The following is a 10,202-nucleotide window of genomic DNA, read 5'->3' as shown; positions in this document are numbered from 1 at the left end:
GGCTTGGAATTTATCAGCATCCAGATCTTGAGGTACATTGGTTTCCAACAGCACTTGTTCCAATATGTCTTTGTGTTTTGGCGATAGTTTCAACAATTCTAGTATAGATATTTGAGCAGGCATTTTGCGTAGTTGGCTGACTAAATCATATTGGATTTTTGGTGTAGTGTTCATTGTTGTTGTGTGGCCCTTCAAGACATATTTTTGAGCTCTGGTTGTTACATTGACAGATTCATGATTATGCTGGTCTCTGATTGTGATGACGTTTACATGATGGTCTTCAGCTGATATGTGATTGATGGTGTTATTGTAGATGTGATTGATACGAGCCCCATGTGTATCGTTCGAGGTTGAAGCTCCATCTTTGTTGTAGTTTGGAAGAGTATTTTTAAAGGCTCCATGGTCACCATTTGTCTTGAGACCATCCACTGTTAAATCACCTCTATCAATCATGTCTTGAACAATGTTTTTTAATCTCATGCAATCATTCGTTCGATGACCTTTGTTGCGATGAAAATCACAAAAGTGTGAGTCATTCCACAAAGGTGGTTTGATTTGGGGTTCATAGTTCCTGATTGTGGGCAAAGAGATAATCTTGTTTGCCAGGAGTTCTCTGAATGCTGACTCCAGTGATTGTCCCAGTGGTGTGAAGACACATTTTTGGAAATTGTTGGTGTCATCTTGTGAATTGTTATTAGGTCCTCGATTTGTGGTTTTATTTTGAGTATCGTTGGTGTTATTTGTGTTGGGTTGACCCTGATTGGTATTTGATGCGTATGTGTTAGCATCCGGATTAGCACCTTTAGGATTCTTCATAGCTTGAGGATTTCCTGATAATGCGAGCACTGGCTGTTTAGATTTTGGATCATGTGATTCATTGCCTCCTTCGTTTCCATTGTTTTTGTTTCGAGTCCAGAATCTAGATTTGTCTAAGTTGTTGTTGTTTTGGTTATTGTAGTTTGATGAACTTGTTCCTTCTTTGAAGAATTTGAGTGTTCCTTTCTTGACACATGCTTGTTCTACTTGAATGTCATTTTCAATCAGTTTAGCGAAAGACGGTATGCATTGGAGTTTGAGCCGGTAACTCATCTCACTATTCAAGTTGTCGATGAAAATTTCCATTTTCTCCTTTTTAGGAATATCTCGAGGATATCGTGAAACCATATGTCGCCAACATTGAAGGAATACCATGAACGTTTCATTATTTTTTTGTTTGGTGTTACAAATGTCTAGCATGGTTATAGCATGTTGAATGTTATAGGAATATTGTGTTATGAATTTGTTGACCAATTCATCAAATGATCTGACAGGAGGTGTGATCTTGGATAACCATTCCATTGTTTTTCCTCCCACGCTTCTTGGGAACAACCTCATCAAATAGGTGTCATCATGAGCAAATTCAGGACTCATGGTACATAATTCTCTAACATGATCATGGGGATCGCTTTTTCCATCGTATTTGTCAAATTTAGGAACATCTGAGTTTGGAGGAAAAAGGATCATGTGCAATCTTTTGTCAAAGGGATAAGGACAAAGTTCGTTTAATGAGTACCATACTGTCATCCCTTGTTGCATGTCTTGCATATATCTTTGTAGCATTTGCATTTGTTGAGTAAGGGCAACCAAAGGGACATTGTTTTGCCGAGGGAAGATTTCTTCCCTTGCATTAATCCTAGGTTGAAATGGTGTATGGAACGGTATGTTTTGCTCGGGGATGTGTTTCTCAGGGATGTTTTGCCTTGTGTATGTTGTTCTGGTATGTTTTGTTCAGGAATATCTTGTTCAGGGTCGTGTGCTTCCCCTTCTCGTTGTCATTCTTGATATTCGTAATGTTGAGATCTCGTTTTAAACATGTCTGTGTCAAAGTCTTCAGGGAGTTTAACCCCTTTTCTTGTGAGCATGAGCAAGTATTTTTCCTTGTCATTTTCCATGAGTCTTTCCACAAGTTTTTAGAATGAAGCACTTTCTTGGCATTCCTGAAGAAGTTCTTCAGAAATTTCAGTATCCTCTAGATGTGGACCTTCAAAAGGATTTGATAACCTCCGATTCATACTGGATTCTACTTGTGCCTCGCTTTGTTTGTTTTGTTGAGAGTGAGTGACAGGCATTTTAGTAGAAGCTTTCTGTGACAAAGGGGACAAAATCCTCTTCGATATGTTGCTTTGGGGTTTGTGGTTCAAATCGGGGTGTGTTGTAAGTGATGCACTCGTCGGGAAAGAATGTCGGATTGATCTTTCCTCCACGGTTTATGATTTGACTGAATGCAAATTTTTGACAATATACCTTAGTCTCAAAGGCTCTTTGTCAAATTCGTTGGATTTGTTCTGGATATAAAGTTTGACGTGATGAAGGAATGTTCGATGAGATTTGAAGAGTTGACAATTGATGTATAAAAATGTATTTCTTTTGACAAATTTGGAAAAACTTGGTTGTTGTTTCTTCAACATGGTGTTACGATAAATATTCTTTCTTCTCGGAATATGGGGATTAGTCATGCATAAGTGATTCAATGGTTTCTTTTGAATTGTTTTGGATTTATTTGATCTTGTTTTTAAAAGTCAAGTTTTACTTTATCAAAGTTAAGGTTTAGATGCCACCTCATGACAAAGCATGTCAAATGATATGGATAAAGTCTCCCGATATGGAAACTTGATTTGACAACCTGAGATTTTGAACAAGTGTTTTTGAGATATAATCTGTGAGATAATAAAGGACCTATTCGTCACTTGCGATGATGTTTCCTGATTTTGATAGGATAGATATGTTTATCGTACGATCAGTTTTGGATTCTGGACAACTTTTGTTTTGACATGAAATTTGCTCAAGAAATAGTTTTTAACGCTTCGTTTTTTATACTCTGGTTTGATGAAGATGAACCCGATGAAAGGATGCTCTAAAAAATGCTTTCTAAATTTTCAAAATTTTCTACTATTTTGCCCCCTATTTTTCTGGGTTTGATCACACGCTAAAACAGAGACCGAATGCACTACAAAAATTTCTTGATGCGCTAGGAAAAAGACCCCACGCACTAGGCTGCCCCTGGTTACGTGCTAACTGGTTGAGACCATTAAAATGGTTTTTTGTTTTGCTCAAAAAGTCATGCGCTAATATGGGCCTTCCACGCGCTAACTGATAAACTTGATGCGCTAGAGGTTGACTCCTACGCGCTAAGTTGATGCTTCAACACGCTAGGTTGTTTTTCTGATGCGCTAACTATCTCAAACTGTTTCTAAATTTTGATGAAGCGCTACTATGAATACTTTACTCGCTAAAGGTAGGCTTTGATGCGCTAAAGGATGGTTTCGAAGCGCTAAGAAGTTGCTCTTATGCGCTAAACTGCCCTGTTTTAACTATTTTCTGTGATTTTGGTGTTTTGTCTTAAGTTTTCAATGTTGATGAATGATTTTCTGAAGTAACAAATGCAAACACAGCACAAAATACATAACCATTTTTGCCTAATCTAAACAGTAAGTGTATATTCTGCGAGGATTTGTTCAAATCCCCAATGTTTTAACAGGTTTGGTTACAATGAATACATTTCCAAAAAGACTTTTTATTCAAAGGTCATAAGTAATACCATAGCCCACTAGTCTCGATACTCCGTTAGCTCAAACAGCTGTGTCACGCCCTAGAGGGCGCCCATTTTTTTGCCTTTTGCCAGAAATTAACTCAAAGTGAATTGCTTCACAATTGAGTAGTTATCTTAGGAGATATATGGTGAGCAATCTTGGGGGCGGATTCTTCCCCACCCTTGCACTATGATATTGCAAATGTCTGGTTACTGACTTGGCTCAAGGTTTCTATTTCTAAGGTTCGTAATCAGGCTTCTTGTTCAGCCGTCAGTGATAAAATGCCTCAAGAGGTGTCCCAACCTTTAGAACAAAGGCTTTACGTATCTCGAGGATACTGGGGGAAGGCTAATCACTGGGTGCAACCATTGAAAAGGACTTTCATCACTTTCCACTTTTGATTATAGTGGGTTTAAACACTTGGCGTCAAAGTCGTTTCCCACTTAGGTCGTTCCCTTCACACCGGCCATAAATGGCTTTAAGAGTTTATTTCAACCCCTCAGGAAGGTAGGCCTGCTAAAGGGTTTTATTTACTTGAAATACTGAAAGCATAAGAGTAGTCTGGTTTTTTGATCACCCAATTAAGGGGAGAGCATATACCTTCTACTTTCGAGACAAAGCAATCAGTTTGTTCTTTTTATCCTGTCAATTCAGTGATTTTCTAAGATCTATATGGAGATGTTGCTCCAAAAAAACATGGTGTTTATTTTATTTCCTCAAATCAGTGATTATCTAATCTAGGAAAAGAACCTAGTCAACAAAGCAAAACTTCGATTTGGTCAACAAAAGAAAATCGACAAAAGGGGAATAACTTCCCTCTTTGATTGTAACTGACTTTTGTGACTTGGTGTGATTCTTTACTTTGCCCAAATTTAAAGATGGATCCTTTTATGCACCAAAGGATGGTGAAATTCTTTTTAAGCTCTTTGCAAAAATGAAAATTTGTATTGTTCTTTTTAGAGCCCAAATTGAGAAATTTTCTCCTAGAAAAGCAAGAAATTTTTTTATTGTTGTTCGTTTTAATTGCCCAAAATAAAAGTGAGTTTAGTTTTACTTAAACAAGAAAAAAAAGAAATTTGAATTTTGCCTAACTTAGAAAAGTTAGTAAAAAATTAAACTACTTTTTTTTCTAGCCTAAATAGATCCAAAACCTACAATCAAAATGTTAGTAACCTACAAAAAAACCAGTCAGGTAGTTAGCAAAAAGATGAATTTTGTGGACTTCTACAAGTCTAAATTTTAATTTCTGTTACAAATTAGCTCTTTGTTTTTTGTTTGTGATGTGCTACAAAACAGACTGTATGCATTACAAGATGACTGTGATGCGCTACTCTGTTCCTCTAATGCATTGTTCTATATTTTTGATGCGCTACTCTATTTTCCTCCCGCACCGAGACCTACAGGAAAATGTTAGTGAGGACGATGCGCTAAGCTAAGGATGTCATGTGTTAGATGATGAACCCCACGCACTGAACAGAAAATGGGATGCACTATACTGTTAACCGGATGCGCTAAGTTAATGTTTCTCACGCGCTGATTCTTGTTTCCTGCGGACCTGCAAAAGTGGTTAAATTCAAAAATCGATTTGATATATGGGGTCCAGCCCCACGGTGGGCGCCAGAAATGTATGCGGGAAAAGAAGGTCGATAGAACTCAATATGTGAGAAACGGAGTCTAAGGAGCCTTGCTCACACACCCACAGGACTTCTTGGTGCAAGCTATAGAGTCATGAAGTATGGCTCAGCTTCCCAAGGTTGGTTCCATGGTTCTCTATCTCACAAGGTCCCTCAAACCAATGTCTTTGCTCTCAAATCACTGAGCAAAGTGGTTTAGGGATGACAAATGCAAGAACGAGGGATGCTTTGGTTGATTTTAAGATGAAATGCATCCTAAGTTATACATGATCCTATAAATGCAATAAACTAGTTATAAGATGACAAGATTAGTAACAAGACTATCCTAGCATGCTAATTAGTCTATGATTAGCTAAATGATAAGGAAAATACTATAAACATGCATATTTAGATTAATTCCTATTTAAAAGAGAGGCTAAATGATGAGCATAAATGAGATATTAAAACTTGCATGGATTTGAGTATAAGTGTGATGCTAAAGACTTGGATGATTTAAAATGGAGGAATGAGAGCTCTATTTATAGCAAAAATAGGGCAATGGATGGTCAGGATTGAAAGATTTAATCAAGGGGTGAGTTTGAAAGTTGGGAATCCATGTTTGCAATTGTCACCAATGAAATGGTGACAAATGTCAACATAAGACTGGGTTGAGAAGAGAGGTAGGAAGCATTAAATGCTTAAGAAGACCTCATGGTTATCTTAGGGGGTAAGGGTTATGGTTAAGTTAAGGTTATCCAATGGATAAAAAGTTTATCCAAAGGATAAACTCTTGTGCAAAAGATTAAGGATAACCATGGTCAAAGCAATAAATGCTTGATGAGACCCTTGGGTTACATGGAGGTTGAGTTTAGGGAAATTCTTTAATCATGCTAGAGGGTTGAGTTAACCATTAATGGTTTGGGAGACTTTCAAAGTTAAGTGGTTGAAGCCTTTAAGGGTTTTCAAAGACTTTGAGGGTTTGAGAAGTGACTTCCCCTTGCTTAGGGATGTGACAAAGTTTAGGAAATGGGTTAGGTTAATTTAGAAGTGATTAGAAGAGTCTAGAAGGGATTAGAAATAGGGTTTAGGAAGCAAATGGGAGATGTAGGATTTTGCAAGTGGATGAAGGGATAATAGGATTTAATTGAATAAAATGATTTTAATTCAATTTGGTTGTAATTTGGGGAAATCAAATAAATTAGATTTATTCGATTTAGGATAAACTATTTAATTAAATTTGAATTTAATTAAAAGTGGATAGAAGGGATTTAAATGAATAAAATTATTTATTCATTAAATGTCAAAAGAGGCCTAGTGAATTTAATTTAAATAAATTGAGTAATTTAACTTAATTTAAATAGAGGAATGTTGGTGATTTAATTAAATTGGATTTAATTAAATAGAGAAATGAATATAAAATATTCATTTAGGAATATGGTCATTTTTATACGTCTACAGTAGCATCCCCACATCAGTGCCAGAATGAATAATATCTCTGATAATACATACCAGGCTAATGCCAAAAAACATCAATTAGTTCTCTGTTGGAGGGGCAGAAACCCCTAACCTGTCTCTCAAGTACTCAAATGGTTCTTTAGTCAAAGGTTTATTGAGAGATATCTGCAATCTGCTCTTTAGTGTTCACATAAACCAGTCTAACTTCATTTTCTTCCACCTTTTCCTTCAAAAAGTTATACTTGATAGATATGTGCTTTGTCTTAGAATGAAATACCAGATTCTTTGATATGTCAATAGCAGTAGAGTTGTCACAGTGAATAACTACCAGTCCAGTGCAATGCACTTTGATATCTTTCAACATTTGCTTCATCCATAGAACCTGTGTACAGTTAGTAGCAGAAACAACATACTTAGCTTCATCAGTAGATAATGAAGTACATGATTGTTTCTTTTTGATCCATGAAACCAACTTCTTTCCAAGAAAGAAAGCTCCATCAGAAGTACTTTTCTAGTCATCAACATCTCCAACCCAATCAACATTTGTATATGCACATAAAGTAAAGTCATCATCCTTAAGGTACCACAAACCATATTCTGATGTACCTTGGAGATATCTAAAGATCCGTTTCACCGCACTCTCATGATTTACTCTAGGATCACTCTGAAATATAAATACAGTACAAACAACATTCATTATGTTATGCCTAGTCTAAGTCAAAAAAAGCAAACCTCCAACCGTAGATTTGTATCTTGTAGGATTTACGGGTGCAAAAATATCTTTCCTTGTCAAATACTCACATGTAACCATAGGAGTACTTACCGGTTTAGAATCTCCCATACCAAATTTATTCAACAATTCCTTAGCATACTTAGTTTGATAGATGAAAATACCTTTGTCAGTCTGAGTAATCTATAAGCCTAAGAAAAAATTCATTTCCCCAATCATAGACATTTCAAATTCCTTCTCCATATCCTTAGAAAATTCCATGCACAACTTATCTTCACCTCCAAAAATAATGTCATCAACAAATACTTCAATAGTCAATATATCATCATCAGTGATCTTATAATATAAATTACTGTCAGCATTACCCTTAGTAAAACCAAGCTTCAAAAGATATTTATCCAACCTTGCATATCAAGCTCTAGGTGTTTGTTTCAATCCATATAAAGCTTTCCTTAACCTACAAACCATATTTGTATCATCTGAAAGTGAAAAACCATTAGGTTGCTCAATATAAACTTCCTCATCAAGATCCCCATTAAAAAATGCACACTTAACATCCATCTGATAAACCTTGTAGTTCTTATGGGCAGCATAGGCAATAAATAATCTTACAGCTTCAACCCTAGCTGCAGGTGCAAAAGTCTCTCCATAATCAATTTCTTCCTTCTGAGAATATCCTTTAGAAATCAATCTAGCCTTATTCCTTACAAGTTGACCATCCTCATTCAATTTATTCCTAAAAACCCATTTAGTTCTAATAACATTCTTATTTTTAGGTTGGGGAACCAAAGTCCATGTGTTATTCTTCTCAATCTGATCTAATTCTTCTTCCATAACTTTCAACTAATATTCATCTTTACATGCTTCAACTACTGATACCAGTTTTGTTGGCAGTGGGCCAGCGTCCCTCGCGGGGATTCGCAACATAGTTTAACAGCCTCGTGTGGATTCTATAAGTCTAGTGGTTGTATCGGGCATTGACAGGTCAATCTTTTGGTGCAACGACAACCCTAGCTTGTAACAAGTGGTATCAGAGCTTGGTCACAGGTTTGAATCATGCAAGCCGTGACGAGTGACACTGGGAGGGGGATTGTTGGCAGTGGGCCAGCATCCCTCACAAGGATTCGTGACATGGTTTAACAGCCTCTTGTGGATTCTATAAGTCTAGTGGTTGTATCAGGCATTGACAGGTTGATCTTTTGGTGCAATGGCAACCCTAGCTTGTAACAGGTTCAACTTGAGAAATTAGACATACCTCATTAGTTGCCAGTCTTCTTCTTGTCATAACTCCATTATTCTTATCCTCAATGATCTGATCTTTTGAATGATTCAATCTCACATATCTAGGAGTCCTCTGACTCTCTGTTCCTCTTCCCGTTTCTTCAATTACTCTTAAATTTTGTGATACTGTCAGAGTAACTGCATCAATATTTTGTTCCAGTAAAGGTGCTACTGGTTCAGATATAATCATTTCCACCGTTGGTTCCTTTTCATAAACTCTGATTTGACCTCTATTCAGCTCATCCACCTTGACATTAGCACTCTCGACAATTGTCTGCAATCTCTTGTTATAACATCTATATGTTTTGCTTTCATTAGAATAACCAAGAAATATGCCTTCATCACATCTAGGATCAAATTTTCCAATGATCATCTCTCCTGATATAACATTTACTACCAAAGATTCTAAAATACTTAACTGTAAGTGTATTACCAAACCATAATTCATAAGGTGTCTTACCGGTTTCTCCTTTGATATGTACTTTATTGAATGTATAAACCAATGTGCTTACTGCTTCTCTCCAGTAGATATGAGGTAGACTAGCTTCCGTATCATTGTTCTAGCAACATCCAAGATAGTTATGTTCTTCCTTTTCACAACTCCATTCTGCTGAGGTGTCTAAGGAGAAGAAAGTTTTCTCCTAATACCATGCTTCTCACAAAAGTTATTAAACTCACTAGATGTGAATTATCCACCATTATCTAACCTTAAACATTTAATCTTCAATCCTGTCTCAGTTTCCACTTTAGCCTTAAATATTTTAAACTTTTCAAAAGCCTCAGATTTCTCCCTTAGAAAACTAACCCACATCATTCTAGAATAATCATGAATTATTAGCATGAAATATCTATCACCTTGAAAACTTTTAACTCTAGTCGGGCCACAAAATCAGTATGAATAAGATCAAGAACATCATTCGATTTATCTTGTATACTCCTAAAAGAGGTTCTGACTTGTTTTCCCATTTGACATTCTTTACATACCGGATTATAGGGCTTCACAATATTAGGTATACCTCTAACTTCCTTAGTTGAACTGATCTTTACAATGCAATCAAAATTCACATGACACAACCTCTTATGCCATTGCCAACTTTCATCAATTTGTGCAATCAAACATGTCTTCTCACTAGAATTCAAATGAAATATATTACCTTTTGTCTGTGTATCGGTTGCAATCTCCAAACCAAATCTGTTAATGATTTTGCATTTTCCATCCTTGAACTGTAATTGAAATCCCTTATTCACCAATTGTCCTACACTCAAAAGATTATGCTTCAAGCATTCAATAAAATAAATATTATCAGTATTGTTCTCACCATCCAATGATATAGTTCCCTTTCCTTTGATCACACATGATTTGTTATCTCCAAATCTAACCAGACCGCCATCAAATTCTTATAAAGATAGAAACTTCCCTTTATCTCCAGTCATATGATGTGAACATCCACTGTCAATTACCCATTCATATTTGTCTTCAATTTTAGCAACAAGTGCCTTCTCTTCAGGTACATTCTCTTCCAGTACTGGAACATCTTCCTTGATATCCAAGAA

Source organism: Cryptomeria japonica, chromosome 9 (assembly GCF_030272615.1).
Source record: "Cryptomeria japonica chromosome 9, Sugi_1.0, whole genome shotgun sequence".
Classification (NCBI taxonomy): domain Eukaryota; kingdom Viridiplantae; phylum Streptophyta; class Pinopsida; order Cupressales; family Cupressaceae; genus Cryptomeria; species Cryptomeria japonica.
Note: the sequence above shows the minus strand (reverse complement) of the source record.